A 15043-nucleotide genomic window follows, 5' to 3' on the forward strand; every position below is an offset into this window, starting at 1 on the left:
TAAAACTATAAAGGATTTAACGTGGTTATATCCCTACTCCAAACACGAAGAAAGGTTTACTCCACGGGTGCAAACCAGAGATTTTTACTATAAATTTTCGTGCACACTTTTACAGGTTACAATAGGGTCCTTTTATAGGCAAAAACAAACAAGGAAACAGCTTTGGGAACAAGTTTCCTTGATCTAGAAACTTCTGGCCGCCCAGCACTAAACTCGCGATCGCGAGTCTTCTGCTTGCATCTATTTCACGATCGCGAACCACACCTCGAGCAGAATCTCCGTTAGCGAGTTTGAAACTCGTGATCTCGACTTTTGCAGCAGCAGCTTTGACTTTTGTTTGACTTGTTTAACTCGAGTCGCACTCCAACATCTAGGAGTTCCATGACGCGACAAAATGTTCTCTTTAACAAATTTCTAGACAACATTATGGTCGTTGGTCCTAGTGGCCTCGGCTTTCTCCCATTAAGAAACATAGTCTACCACCAGTATATATACTCAAATCCAAAAGACGGTGGGAAAGGTTCCATGAAATCTATACCCCATACATAAAAATTTCACAAACTAAAATAGGGATCATAGGCATTTCATTCTGATCCTTTGACAACTAACACGCCTTAACATATTCATAAGAATCTTTAAAAATAGAGGGCCAATAGAAATCCGACTCGAGTACTTTGTATCAAGTTTTCTTTACTCCATAATGACCTCCACACGCAAACATATGGCAACGAGCCAAGATATCTTGAAAGCTATACTGCTATAGTGAATTGTTTTTTAATACGATTCTATAACATTTAGCACCTTTAATTAATAAAGTTTTTATATCACTTTCCTAGTTTATTACTAGAGTATTTATTTTTATTGCAGTACTTTTTTGGCTTTGTTATTACATGTGATCAACTTGATGATTTCAGATGAAACTGTTGTTGAGCAATTTAGATAATAGGTAATTACTGGTATATCACTAGCACTATAAAATGTATTGTTATATGAGATTCTTATCAATCATGGGGACGATGAATCATGTACATTAACTTACTTCTAAACAATGAATCTTTTTTTATTTTTTTATTGTAGTTTTGTAGTTAAAAATGAAAATAAACTCAAGGTTGAATGATTTATAACCGACAAAACATCAGGTAAAGTTCTTGTCTTTATACTCATTCAACATTGGAGATAAAATTAGTACTATTTTTTATATTTGTTGATAAGTTTGACAGAGGAAGTTGTGCTTAACTCACATATTATGTAATTATAATGTCCTTTGTGTAGCTACTGATGTAGTTGAAAGTTGAAACATTTTTTTATTTTTTTTTAAACCACTGACTTGCAAAAGTTATCACAAATGCTTAACGTCTATGTTGATATCCCATATGATAAGGGTCTTTTGTCTTGCTTTCTTTATGTGGTTTCTTTTCTTTCATGACCTCTGCACTGACTTGTGTTATTAGATTGACAAAATTGCCCAAATCGTTCATGTGTTTATGATTTTTTGCCCAAATCATTCATGTGTTAACAAAACTGCACAAATCATCCTTAAATGCCAAATAACGTCTCAAATTAGTCCCTGCCTTAACTTTTGTTAAACTCTCCGTTAGTCAAAAATACACGATTGGTCTCTGAAGTTTCTTAAAAGATTGCAACAAAGATCCTCTTTATCATCTTCAAGATGAAACTTTAGTGAAAGCTTAAAATAACACAAACATATCTATATCTAATATATATCAAATCAAAATGAATATACATTTCAATTAAATGTAGCATGATCCAAATCAAAAATATCTAATACATGCTGTCATATGAATGTTATACATGTCAAAGGGCTAATTTGATTTTCGATCGAAAGCTGTAAGCAGTTTTAAAATAACTAAGTGGTATAATAAGCATCAAAAGTGAACACAAACAATATTTGTTATGCCTATTATCGGCCCGTGATTAACCCGTCGTTGGAGGCCGCCGTTCAACGGCGCCGATATTAGCAACCCGCCGGTGAACCGCCACTCAACGACCGCCGTTTGATTTTTCATGCGATGATTTGGAGAAGCACGGATGTTTTGAAGTTAACGGCTATATTTGGATTTTGTTTTTTTTGCCAAACTAGCCGTTTGGCCTTTTTTTTTTTTCCACCTCCCACCTCATTATATACACTCAATTTCATCAAACTTCAACACTCAATTTCTTCAAACTTCACACTCTCAATTTCATCAAACATGTCTTCAAGCAAAAAAACTCAAAACCAAAAACCAAAACAATCAAAACAAAAACAACCGGTACTACAAGAGTACACGGAAGATGAATGGAATTCGGTACTTCAAAACACGCTTCATCAAACTCAGCAAAACCTCCATCAACAATATGATAGTCCTAGTCCAATGGGAGGCCCGTCTTCTACTCCAATAAGAGGACCCCCGTATTTTCCGAATCAATATCATCAACTCAACAATTGGGCCGTGAATACTTATTCCATACCACATTACCTTAGTAATCCCTACTACCAAAGTCAACAATATAACGCACCTCAATCGCCTCAATATAACTCACCTCAAACGCCACAGTTTAACCAACCTCAAAGCCCTTACATACCACAGTTTGACTCACCCGAACTAGAAGATCTCGAACGTGTAACACCGTACTTTTTACAGGCATTTTTTTTAAAGACACTCACAACAGAAGACTTGAAGGTTTTCACATCATATATTAGTACATAATTATATGATAACACAAATCGCAGGTGTTACGTTATTTATACAAACCATTTGACCATTTAGTTAAATACAAAACATCAGAGTTATACACTGTGTCAAACATCTTGCCTTGCAAAACCCACAAAAAGCTGCTAATCTATACCTGCAAGGCAAACACTGTGGAGGAATTAGCATAACGCTAAGTGAATGACAATATCTAGGTGGACATCTCTACAAGCACCAAGCACAGCTTATAGGCATTGGTCACTAATTACTTAAGGCCATACACAAGAGTACCGGCAACCCATAGCTGATCAAGCTGGAATATATCGATAGTCCACACTACTGAGTCACTGGTATAGTCTCTCAGACGTGACGCACTCGTCATTCACACTATACCACTAATCAGTAACACTTGGAGCCAATACTATTACCCTAAATACACAAGGTAAATAGCATTGACCTCTTACGTCGCACAAAATACCTCGACGTTCACTGGTGCGCACATAGTCACATCTGAAATGTCCCGTTCTTATTGATTAAAAACGTTCCATATTAATTGATTTCGTTGCGAGGTTTTGACCTATATATGAGACGTTTTTCAAAGACTGCATTCATTTTAAAACAAACCATAACCTTTATTTCATCAATAAAGGTTTAAAAAGCTTTACGTAGATTATCAAATAAAGATAATCTAAAATATCCTGTTTACACACGACCATTACATAATGGTTTACAATACAAATATGTTACAACAAAATAAGTTTCTTGAATGCAGTTTTTACACAATATCATACAAGCATGGACTCCAAATCTTGTCCTTATTTAAGTATGCGACAGCGGAAGCTCTTAATAATCACCTGAGAATAAACATGCTTAAAACGTCAACAAAAATGTTGGTGAGTTATAGGTTTAACCTATATATATCAAATCATAATAATAGACCACAAGATTTCATATTTCAATACACATCCCATACCTAGAGATAAAAATCATTCATATGGTGAACACCTGGTAACCGACATTAACAAGATGCATATATAAGAATATCCCCATCATTCCGGGACACCCTTCGGATATGATATAAATTTCGAAGTACTAAAGCATCCGGTACTTTGGATGGGGCTTGTTGGGCCCGATAGATCTATCTTTAGGATTCGCGTCAATTAGGGTGTCTGTTCCCTAATTCTTAGATTACCAGACTTAATAAAAAGGGGCATATTCGATTTCGATAATTCAACCATAGAATGTAGTTTCACGTACTTGTGTCTATTTTGTAAATCATTTATAAAACCTGCATGTATTCTCATCCCAAAAATATTAGATTTTAAAAGTGGGACTATAACTCACTTTCACAGATTTTTACTTCGTCGGGAAGTAAGACTTGGCCACTGTTGATTCACGAACCTATAACAATATATACATATATATTAAAGTATGTTCAAAATATATTTACGACACTTTTAATATATTTTGATGTTTTAAGTTTATTAAGTCAGCTGTCCTCGTTAGTAACCTATAACTAGTTGTCCACAGTTAGATGTACAGAAATAAATCGATAAATATTATCTTGAATCAATCCACGACCCAGTGTATACGTATCTCAGTATTGGTCACAACTCAAACTATATATATTTTGGAATCAACCTCAACCCTGTATAGCTAACTCCAACATTCACATATAGAGTGTCTATGGTTGTTCCGAAATATATATAGATGTGTCGACATGATAGGTCGAAACATTGTATACGTGTCTATGGTATCTCAAGATTACATAATATACAATACAAGTTGATTAAGTTATGGTTGGAATAGATTTGTTACCAATTTTCACGTAGCTAAAATGAGAAAAATTATCCAATCTTGTTTTACCCATAACTTCTTCATTTTAAATCCGTTTTGAGTGAATCAAATTGCTATGGTTTCATATTGAACTCTATTTTATGAATCTAAACATAAAAGTATAGGTTTATAGTCGGAAAAATAAGTTACAAGTCGTTTTTGTAAAGGTAGTCATTTCAGTCGAAAGAACGACGTCTAGATGACCATTTTAGAAAACATACTTCCACTTTGAGTTTAACCATAATTTTTGGATATAGTTTCATGTTCATAATAAAAATCATTTTCTCAGAATTACAACTTTTAAATCAAAGTTTATCATAGTTTTTAATTAACTAACCCAAAACAGCCCGCGGTGTTACTACGACGGCGTAAATCCGGTTTTACGGTATTTTTCGTGTTTCCAGGTTTTAAATCATTAAGTTAGCATATCATATAGATATAGAACATGTGTTTAGTTAATTTTAAAAGTCAAGTTAGAAGGATTAACTTTTGTTTGCGAACAAGTTTAGAATTAACTAAACTATGTTCTAGTGATTACGAGTTTAAACCTTCGAATAAGATAGTTTTATATATATGAATCGAATGATGTTATGAACATCATTACTACCTTAAGTTCCTTGGATAAACCTACTGGAAAATAGAAAAATGGATCTAGCTTCAACGGATCCTTGGATGGCTCGAAGTTCTTGAAGCAGAATCATGACACGAAAACAAGTTCAAGTAAGATCATCACATGAAATAAGATTGTTATAGTTATAGAAATTGAACCAAATTTTGAATATGATTATTACCTTGTATTAGAATGATAACCTACTGTAAGAAACAAAGATTTCTTGAGGTTGGATGATCACCTTACAAGATTGGAAGTGAGCTAGCAAACTTGAAAGTATTCTTGATTTTATGTAACTAGAACTTGTAGAATATATGAAGAACACTTAGAACTTGAAGATAGAACTTGAGAGAGATCAATTAGATGAAGAAAATTGAAGAATGAAAGTGTTTGTAGGTGTTTTTGGTCGTTGGTGTATGGATTAGATATAAAGGATATGTAATTTTGTTTTCATGTAAATAAGTCATGAATGATTACTCATATTTTTGTAATTTTATGAGATATTTCATGCTAGTTGCCAAATGATGGTTCCCACATGTGTTAGGTGACTCACATGCGCTGCTAAGAGCTGATCATTGGAGTGTATATACCAATAGTACATACATCTAAAAGCTGTGTATTGTACGAGTACGAATACGGGTGCATACGAGTAGAATTGTTGATGAAACTGAACGAGGATGTAATTGTAAGCATTTTTGTTAAGTAGAAGTATTTTGATAAGTGTATTGAAGTCTTTCAAAAGTGTATAAATACATATTAAAACACTACATGTATATACATTTTAACTGAGTCGTTAAGTCATCGTTAGTCGTTACATGTAAGTGTTGTTTTGAAACCTTTAGGTTAACGATCTTGTTAAATGTTGTTAACCCAATGTTTATAATATCAAATGAGATTTTAAATTATTATATTATCATGATATTATCATGTATGAATATATCTTAATATGATATATATACATTAAATGTCTTTACAACGATAATCGTTACATATATGTCTCGTTTAAAAATCATTAAGTTAGTAGTCTTGTTTTTACATATGTAGTTCATTGTTAATATACTTAATGATATGTTTACTTATCATAGTATCATGTTAACTATATATATATATCCATATATATGTCATCATATAGTTTTTACAAGTTTTAACGTTCGTGAATCACCGGTCAACTTGGGTGGTCAATTGTCTATATGAAACATATTTCAATTAATCAAGTCTTAAGAAGTTTGATTGCTTAACATGTTGGAAACATTTAATCATGTAAATATCAATCTCAATTAATATATATAAACATGGAAAAGTCGGGTCACTACAGTACCTACCCGTTAAATAAATTTCGTCCCGAAATTTTAAGCTGTTGAAGGTGTTGACGAATCTTCTGGAAATAGATGCGGGTATTTCTTCTTCATCTGATCTTCACGCTCCCAGGTAAAATCGGGTCCTCTACGAGCATTCCATCGAACCTTAACAATTGGTATCTTGTTTTGCTTAAGTCTTTTAACCTCACGATCCATTATTTCGACGGGTTCTTCGATGAATTGAAGTTTTTCGTTGATTTGGATTTCATCTAATGGAATAGTGAGATCTTTTTTAGCAAAACATTTCTTCAAATTCGAGACATGGAAAGTGTTATGTACAGCCGCGAGTTGTTGAGGTAACTCAAGTCGGTAAGCTACTGGTCCGACACGATCAATAATCTTGAATGGTCCAATATACCTTGGATTTAATTTCCCTCATTTACCAAATCGAACAACTCCTTTCCAAGGTGCTACTTTAAGCATGACCATCTCTCCAATTTCAAATTCTATATCTTTTCTTTTAATGTCAGCGTAGCTCTTTTGTCGACTTTGGGCTGTTTTCAACCGTTGTTGAATTTGGATGATCTTCTCGGTAGTTTCTTGTATAATCTCCGGACCCGTAATTTGTCTATCCCCCACTTCACTCCAACAAATCGGAGACCTGCACTTTCTACCATAAAGTGCTTCAAACGGCGCCATCTCAATGATTGAATGGTAGCTGTTGTTGTAGGAAAATTCTGCTAACGGTAGATGTCGATCCCAACTGTTTCCGAAATCAATAACACATGCTCGTAGCATGTCTTCAAGCATTTGTATCGTCCTTTCGCTCTGCCCATCAGTTTGTGGATGATAGGCAGTACTCATGTCTAGACGAGTTCCTAATGCTTGCTGTAATGTCTGCCAGAATCTTGAAATAAATCTGCCATCCCTATCAGAGATAATAGAGATTGGTATTCCATGTCTGGAGATGACTTCCTTCAAATACAGTCGTGCTAACTTCTCCATCTTGTCATCTTCTCTTATTGGCAGGAAATGTGCTGATTTGGTGAGACGATCAACTATTACCCAAATAGTATCAAAACCACTTGCAGTCCTTGGCAATTTAGTGATGAAATCCATGGTAATGTTTTCCCATTTCCATTCCGGGATTTCGGGTTGTTGAAGTAGACCTGATGGTTTCTGATGCTCAGCTTTAACCTTAGAACACGTCAAACATTCTCCTACGTATTTAGCAACATCGGATTTCATACCCGGCCACCAAAAATGTTTCTTGAGATCCTTGTACATCTTCCCCGTTCCAGGATGTATTGAGTATCTGGTTTTATGAGCTTCTCTAAGTACCATTTCTCTCATATCTCCAAATTTTGGTACCCAAATCCTTCCAGCCCTATACCGGGTTCCGTCTTCCCGAATATTAAGATGCTTCTCCGATCCTTTGGGTATTTCATCCTTTAAATTTTCCTCTTTTAAAACTCCTTGTTGCGCCTCCTTTATTTGAGTAGTAAGGTTATTATGAATCATTATATTCATAGATTTTACTTGAATGGGTTCTCTGTCCTTCCTGCTTAAGGCATCGGCTACCACATTTGCCTTTCCCGGGTGGTAACGAATCTCAAAGTCGTAATCATTCAATAATTCAATCCACCTACGCTGCCTCATATTCAGTTGTTTCTGATTAAATATGTGTTGAAGACTTTTGTGGTCGGTATATATAATACTTTTGACCCCATATAAGCAGTGCCTCCAAGTCTTTAATGCAAAAACAACCGCGCCTAATTCCAAATCATGTGTCGTATAATTTTGTTCGTGAATCTTCAGTTGTCTAGACGCATAAGCAATCACCTTCGTTCGTTGCATTAATACACAACCGAGACCTTGCTTTGATGCGTCACAATAAATCACAAAATCATCATTCCCTTCAGGCAATGACAATATAGATGCCGTAGTTAGCTTTTTCTTCAATAACTGAAACGCTTTCTCTTGTTCATCATTCCATTCAAATTTCTTCCCTTTATGCGTTAATGCAGTCAAGGGTTTTGCTATTCTGGAAAAGTCTTGGATAAACCTTCTGTAGTAACCAGCTAGTCCTAAAAACTGGCGTATGTGTTTCGGAGTTTTCGGGGTTTTCCACTTTTCAACAGTTTCTATCTTTGCCAGATCCACCTTAATACCTTCTTTGTTCACTATGTGACCGAGGAATTGAACTTCTTCCAACCAAAATGCACACTTTGAAAACTTAGCGTACAATTCTTCCTTCCTCAATACTTCTAACACCTTTCTCAAATGTTCACCGTGTTCTTGGTCATTCTTTGAGTAAATAAGTATGTCATCAATGAAAACAATGACAAACTTGTCAAGGTATGGTCCACACACTCAGTTCATAAGGTCCATGGACACAGCTGGTGCATTAGTTAAACCAAACGGCATGACCATAAACTCGTAATGACCGTAACGTGTTCTGAAAGCAGTCTTTGGAATATCATCTTCTTTCACCAGCATTTGATGATACCCGGAACGTAAGTCAATCTTTGAATAAACAGACAAGCCTTGTAGTTGATCAAATAAGTCATCGATTCTCGGTAGTGAGTAGCGGTTCTTGATGGTAAGTTTGTTCAACTCTCGGTAGTCGATACACAACCTGAATGTACCATCTTTCTTCTTGACAAACAAAACAGGAGCTCCCCACGGATAACCTATAACTAGTTGTCCACAGTTAGACGTACAGAAATAAATCGATAAATATTATCTTGAATCAATCCACGACCCAGTGTATACGTATCTCAGTATTGGTCACAACTCAAACTATATATATTTTGGAATCAACCTCAACCCTGTATAGCTAACTCCAACATTCACATATAGAGTGTCTATGGTTGTTCCGAAATATATATAGATGTGTCGACATGATAGGTCGAAACATTGTATACGTGTCTATGGTATCTCAAGATTACATAATATACAATACAAGTTGATTAAGTTATGGTTGGAATAGATTTGTTACCAATTTTCACGTAGCTAAAATGAGAAAAATTATCCAATCTTGTTTTACCCATAACTTCTTCATTTTAAATCCGTTTTGAGTGAATCAAATTGCTATGGTTTCATATTGAACTCTATTTTATGAATCTAAACATAAAAGTATAGGTTTATAGTCGGAAAAATAAGTTACAAGTCGTTTTTGTAAAGGTAGTCATTTCAGTCGAAAGAACGACGTCTAGATGACCATTTTAGAAAACATACTTCCACTTTGAGTTTAACCATAATTTTTGGATATAGTTTCATGTTCATAATAAAAATCATTTTCTCAGAATTACAACTTTTAAATCAAAGTTTATCATAGTTTTTAATTAACTAACCCAAAACAGCCCGCGGTATTACTACGACGGCGTAAATCCGGTTTTACGGTATTTTTCGTGTTTCCAGGTTTTAAATCATTAAGTTAGCATATCATATAGATATAGAACATGTGTTTAGTTAATTTTAAAAGTCAAGTTAGAAGGATTAACTTTTGTTTGCGAACAAGTTTAGAATTAACTAAACTATGTTCTAGTGATTACGAGTTTAAACCTTCGAATAAGATAGTTTTATATATATGAATCGAATGATGTTATGAACATCATTACTACCTTAAGTTCCTTGGATAAACCTACTGGAAAAGAGAAAAATGGATCTAGCTTCAACAGATCATTGGATGGCTCGAAGTTCTTGAAGCAGAATCATGACACGAAAACAAGTTCAAGTAAGATCATCACTTGAAATAAGATTGTTATAGTTATAGAAATTGAACCAAATTTTGAATATGATTATTACCTTGTATTAGAATGATAACCTACTGTAAGAAACAAAGATTTCTTGAGGTTGGATGATCACCTTACAAGATTGGAAGTGAGCTAGCAAACTTGAAAGTATTCTTGATTTTATGTAACTAGAACTTGTAGAATATATGAAGAACACTTAGAACTTGAAGATAGAACTTGAGAGAGATCAATTAGATGAAGAAAATTGAAGAATGAAAGTGTTTGTAGGTGTTTTTGGTCGTTGGTGTATGGATTAGATATAAAGGATATGTAATTTTGTTTTCATGTAAATAAGTCATGAATGATTACTCATATTTTTGTAATTTTATGAGATATTTCATGCTAGTTGCCAAATGATGGTTCCCACATGTGTTAGGTGACTCACATGCGCTGCTAAGAGCTGATCATTGGAGTGTATATACCAATAGTACATACATCTAAAAGCTGTGTATTGTACGAGTACGAATACGGGTGCATACGAGTAGAATTGTTGATGAAACTGAACGAGGATGTAATTGTAAGCATTTTTGTTAAGTAGAAGTATTTTGATAAGTGTATTGAAGTCTTTCAAAAGTGTATAAATACATATTAAAACACTACATGTATATACATTTTAACTGAGTCGTTAAGTCATCGTTAGTCGTTACATGTAAGTGTTGTTTTGAAACATTTAGGTTAACGATCTTGTTAAATGTTGTTAACCCAATGTTTATAATATCAAATGAGATTTTAAATTATTATATTATCATGATATTATCATGTATGAATATATCTTAATATGATATATATACATTAAATGTCTTTACAACTATAATCGTTACATATATGTCTCGTTTAAAAATCATTAAGTTAGTAGTCTTGTTTTTACATATGTAGTTCATTGTTAATATACTTAATGATATGTTTACTTATCATAGTATCATGTTAACTATATATATATCCATATATATGTCATCATATAGTTTTTACAAGTTTTAACGTTCGTGAATCACCGGTCAACTTGGGTGGTCAATTGTCTATATGAAACATATTTCAATTAATCAAGTCTTAAGAAGTTTGATTGCTTAACATGTTGGAAACATTTAATCATGTAAATATCAATCTCAATTAATATATATAAACATGGAAAAGTTCGGGTCATTACAGTACCTACCCGTTAAATAAATTTCGTCCCGAAATTTTAAGCTGTTGAAGGTGTTGACGAATCTTCTGGAAATAGATGCGGGTATTTCTTCTTCATCTGATCTTCACGCTCCCAGGTGAACTCGGGTCCTCTACGAGCATTCCATCGAACCTTAACAATTGGTATCTTGTTTTGCTTAAGTCTTTTAACCTCACGATCCATTATTTCGACGGGTTCTTCGATGAATTGAAGTTTTTCGTTGATTTGGATTTCATCTAACGGAATAGTGAGATCTTTTTTAGCAAAACATTTCTTCAAATTCGAGACATGGAAAGTGTCATGTACAGCCGCGAGTTGTTGAGGTAACTCAAGTCGGTAAGCTACTGGTCCGACACGATCAATAATCTTGAATGGTCCAATATACCTTGGATTTAATTTCCCTCGTTTACCAAATCGAACAACTCCTTTCCAAGGTGCTACTTTAAGCATGACCATCTCTCCAAATTCAAATTCTATATCTTTTCTTTTAATGTCAGCGTAGCTCTTTTGTCGACTTTGGGCGGTTTTCAACCGTTGTTGAATTTGGATGATCTTCTCGGTAGTTTCTTGTATAATCTCCGGACCCGTAATTTGTCTATCCCCCACTTCACTCCAACAAATCGGAGACCTGCACTTTCTACCATAAAGTGCTTCAAACGGCGCCATCTCAATGCTTGAATGGTAGCTGTTGTTGTAGGAAAATTCTGCTAACGGTAGTTGTCGATCCCAACTGTTTCCGAAATCAATAACACATGCTCGTAGCATGTCTTCAAGCATTTGTATCGTCCTTTCGCTCTGTCCATCAGTTTGTGGATGATAGGCAGTACTCATGTCTAGACGAGTTCCTAATGCTTGCTGTAATGTCTGCCAGAATCTTGAAATAAATCTGCCATCCCTATCAGAGATAATAGAGATTGGTATTCCATGTCTGGAGATGACTTCCTTCAAATACAGTCGTGCTAACTTCTCCATCTTGTCATCTTCTCTTATTGGCAGGAAATGTGCTGATTTGGTGAGACGATCAACTATTACCCAAATAGTATCAAAACCACTTGCAGTCCTTGGCAATTTAGTGATGAAATCCATGGTAATGTTTTCCCATTTCCATTCCGGGATTTCGGGTTGTTGAAGTAGACCTGATGGTTTCTGATGCTCAGCTTTAACCTTAGAACACGTCAAACATTCTCCTACGTATTTACCAACATCGGCTTTCATACCCGGCCACCAAAAATGTTTCTTGAGATCCTTGTACATCTTCCCCGTTCCAGGATGTATTGAGTATCTGGTTTTATGAGCTTCTCTAAGCACCATTTCTCTCATATCTCCAAATTTTGGTACCCAAATCCTTCCAGCCCTATACCGGGTTCCGTCTTCCCGAATATTAAGATGCTTCTCCGATCCTTTGGGTATTTCATCCTTTAAATTTCCCTCTTTTAAAACTCCTTGTTGCGCCTCCTTTATTTGAGTAGTAAGGTTATTATGAATCATTATATTCATAGATTTTACTTGAATGGGTTCTCTGTCCTTCCTGCTTAAGGCATCGGCTACCACATTTGCCTTCCTCGGGTGGTAACGAATCTCAAAGTCGTAATCATTCAATAATTCAATCCACCTACGCTGCCTCATATTCAGTTGTTTCTGATTAAATATGTGTTGAAGACTTTTGTGGTCGGTATATATAATACTTTTGACCCCATATAAGTAGTGCCTCCAAGACTTTAATGCAAAAACAACCGCGCCTAATTCCAAATCATGCGTCGTATAATTTTGTTCGTGAATCTTCAATTGTCTAGACGCATAAGCAATCACCTTCGTTCGTTGCATTAATACACAACCGAGACCTTGCTTTGATGCGTCACAATAAATCACAAAATCATCATTCCCTTCAGGCAATGACAATATAGGTGCCGTAGTTAGCTTTTTCTTCAATAACTGAAACGCTTTCTCTTGTTCATCATTCCATTCAAATTTCTTCCCTTTATGCGTTAATGCAGTCAAGGGTTTTGCTATTCTGGAAAAGTCTTGGATGAACCTTCTGTAGTAACCAGCTAGTCCTAAAAACTGGCGTATGTGTTTCGGAGTTTTCGGGGTTTCCCACTTTTCAACAGTTTCTATCTTTGCCGGATCCACCTTAATACCTTCTTTGTTCACTATGTGACCGAGGAATTGAACTTCTTCCAACCAAAATGCACACTTTGAAAACTTAGCGTACAATTCTTCCTTCCTCAATACTTCTAACACCTTTCTCAAATGTTCACCGTGTTCTTGGTCATTCTTTGAGTAAATAAGTATGTCATCAATGAAAACAATGACAAACTTGTCAAGGTATGGTCCACACACTCGGTTCATAAGGTCCATGGACACAGCTGGTGCATTAGTTAAACCAAACGGCATGACCATAAACTCGTAATGACCGTAACGTGTTCTGAAAGCAGTCTTTAGAATATCATCTTCTTTCACCCGCATTTGATGATACCCGGAACGTAAGTCAATCTTTGAATAAATAGACGAGCCTTGTAGTTGATCAAATAAGTCGTCGATTCTCGGTAGTGGGTAGCGGTTCTTGATGGTAAGTTTGTTCAACTCTTGGTAGTCGATACACAACCTGAATGTACCATCTTTCTTCTTGACAAACAAAACAGGAGCTCCCCACGGTGATGTGCTTGGTCGAATGAAACCACGCTCTAAAAGTTCTTGTAATTGGCTTTGCAGTTCTTTCATCTCGCTGGGTGCGAGTCTGTAAGGAGCACGAGCTATTGGTGCAGCTCCTGGTACAAGATCTATTTGAAATTCAACGGATCGATGTGGGGGTAATCCTGGTAATTCTTTCGGAAATACATCAGGAAATTCTTTTGCAATGGGAACATCATTGATGCTCTTTTCTTCAGTTTGTACTTTCTCGACGTGTGCTAGAACAGCATAGCAACCTTTTCTTATTAGTTTTTGTGCCTTCAAATTACTAATAAGATGTAGCTTCGTGTTGCCCTTTTCTCCGTACACCATTAAGGGTTTTCCTTTTTCTCGTATAATGCGAATTGCATTTTTGTAACAAACGATCTCTGCTTTCACTTCTTTCAACCAGTCCATACCGATTATCACATCAAAACTCCCTAACTCTACTGGTATCAAATCAATCTTAAATGTTTCGCTAACCAGTTTAATTTCTCGATTCCGACATATATTATCTGCTGAAATTAATTTACCATTTGCTAATTCGAGTAAAAATTTACTATCCAAAGGCGTCAATGGACAACTTAATTTAGCACAAAAATCTCTACTCATATAGCTTCTATCAGCACCCAAATCAAATAAAACGTAAGCAGATTTATTGTCAATAAGAAACGTACCCGTAACAAGCTCCGGGTCTTCCTGTGCCTCTGCCGCATTAATATTGAAAACTCTTCCGCGGCCTTGTCCATTCGTGTTCTCCTGGTTCGGGCAATTTCTAATAATGTGGCCCGATTTTCCACATTTATAACAAACTACATTGGCATAACTTGCTCCGACACTACTTGCTCTGCCATTACTCATTCCGACACTATTTGTTCCTTTCATTCTGTTAACCCCTGGTCCGTAGACCTCACACTTCGCCGCGCTATGACCATTTCTTTTACACTTGTTGCAAAATTTAGTGCAGAACCCCGAGTGAT

The sequence above is a fragment of the Rutidosis leptorrhynchoides genome, chromosome 1, assembly GCF_046630445.1.
Source record: "Rutidosis leptorrhynchoides isolate AG116_Rl617_1_P2 chromosome 1, CSIRO_AGI_Rlap_v1, whole genome shotgun sequence".
NCBI lineage: Eukaryota > Viridiplantae > Streptophyta > Magnoliopsida > Asterales > Asteraceae > Rutidosis > Rutidosis leptorrhynchoides.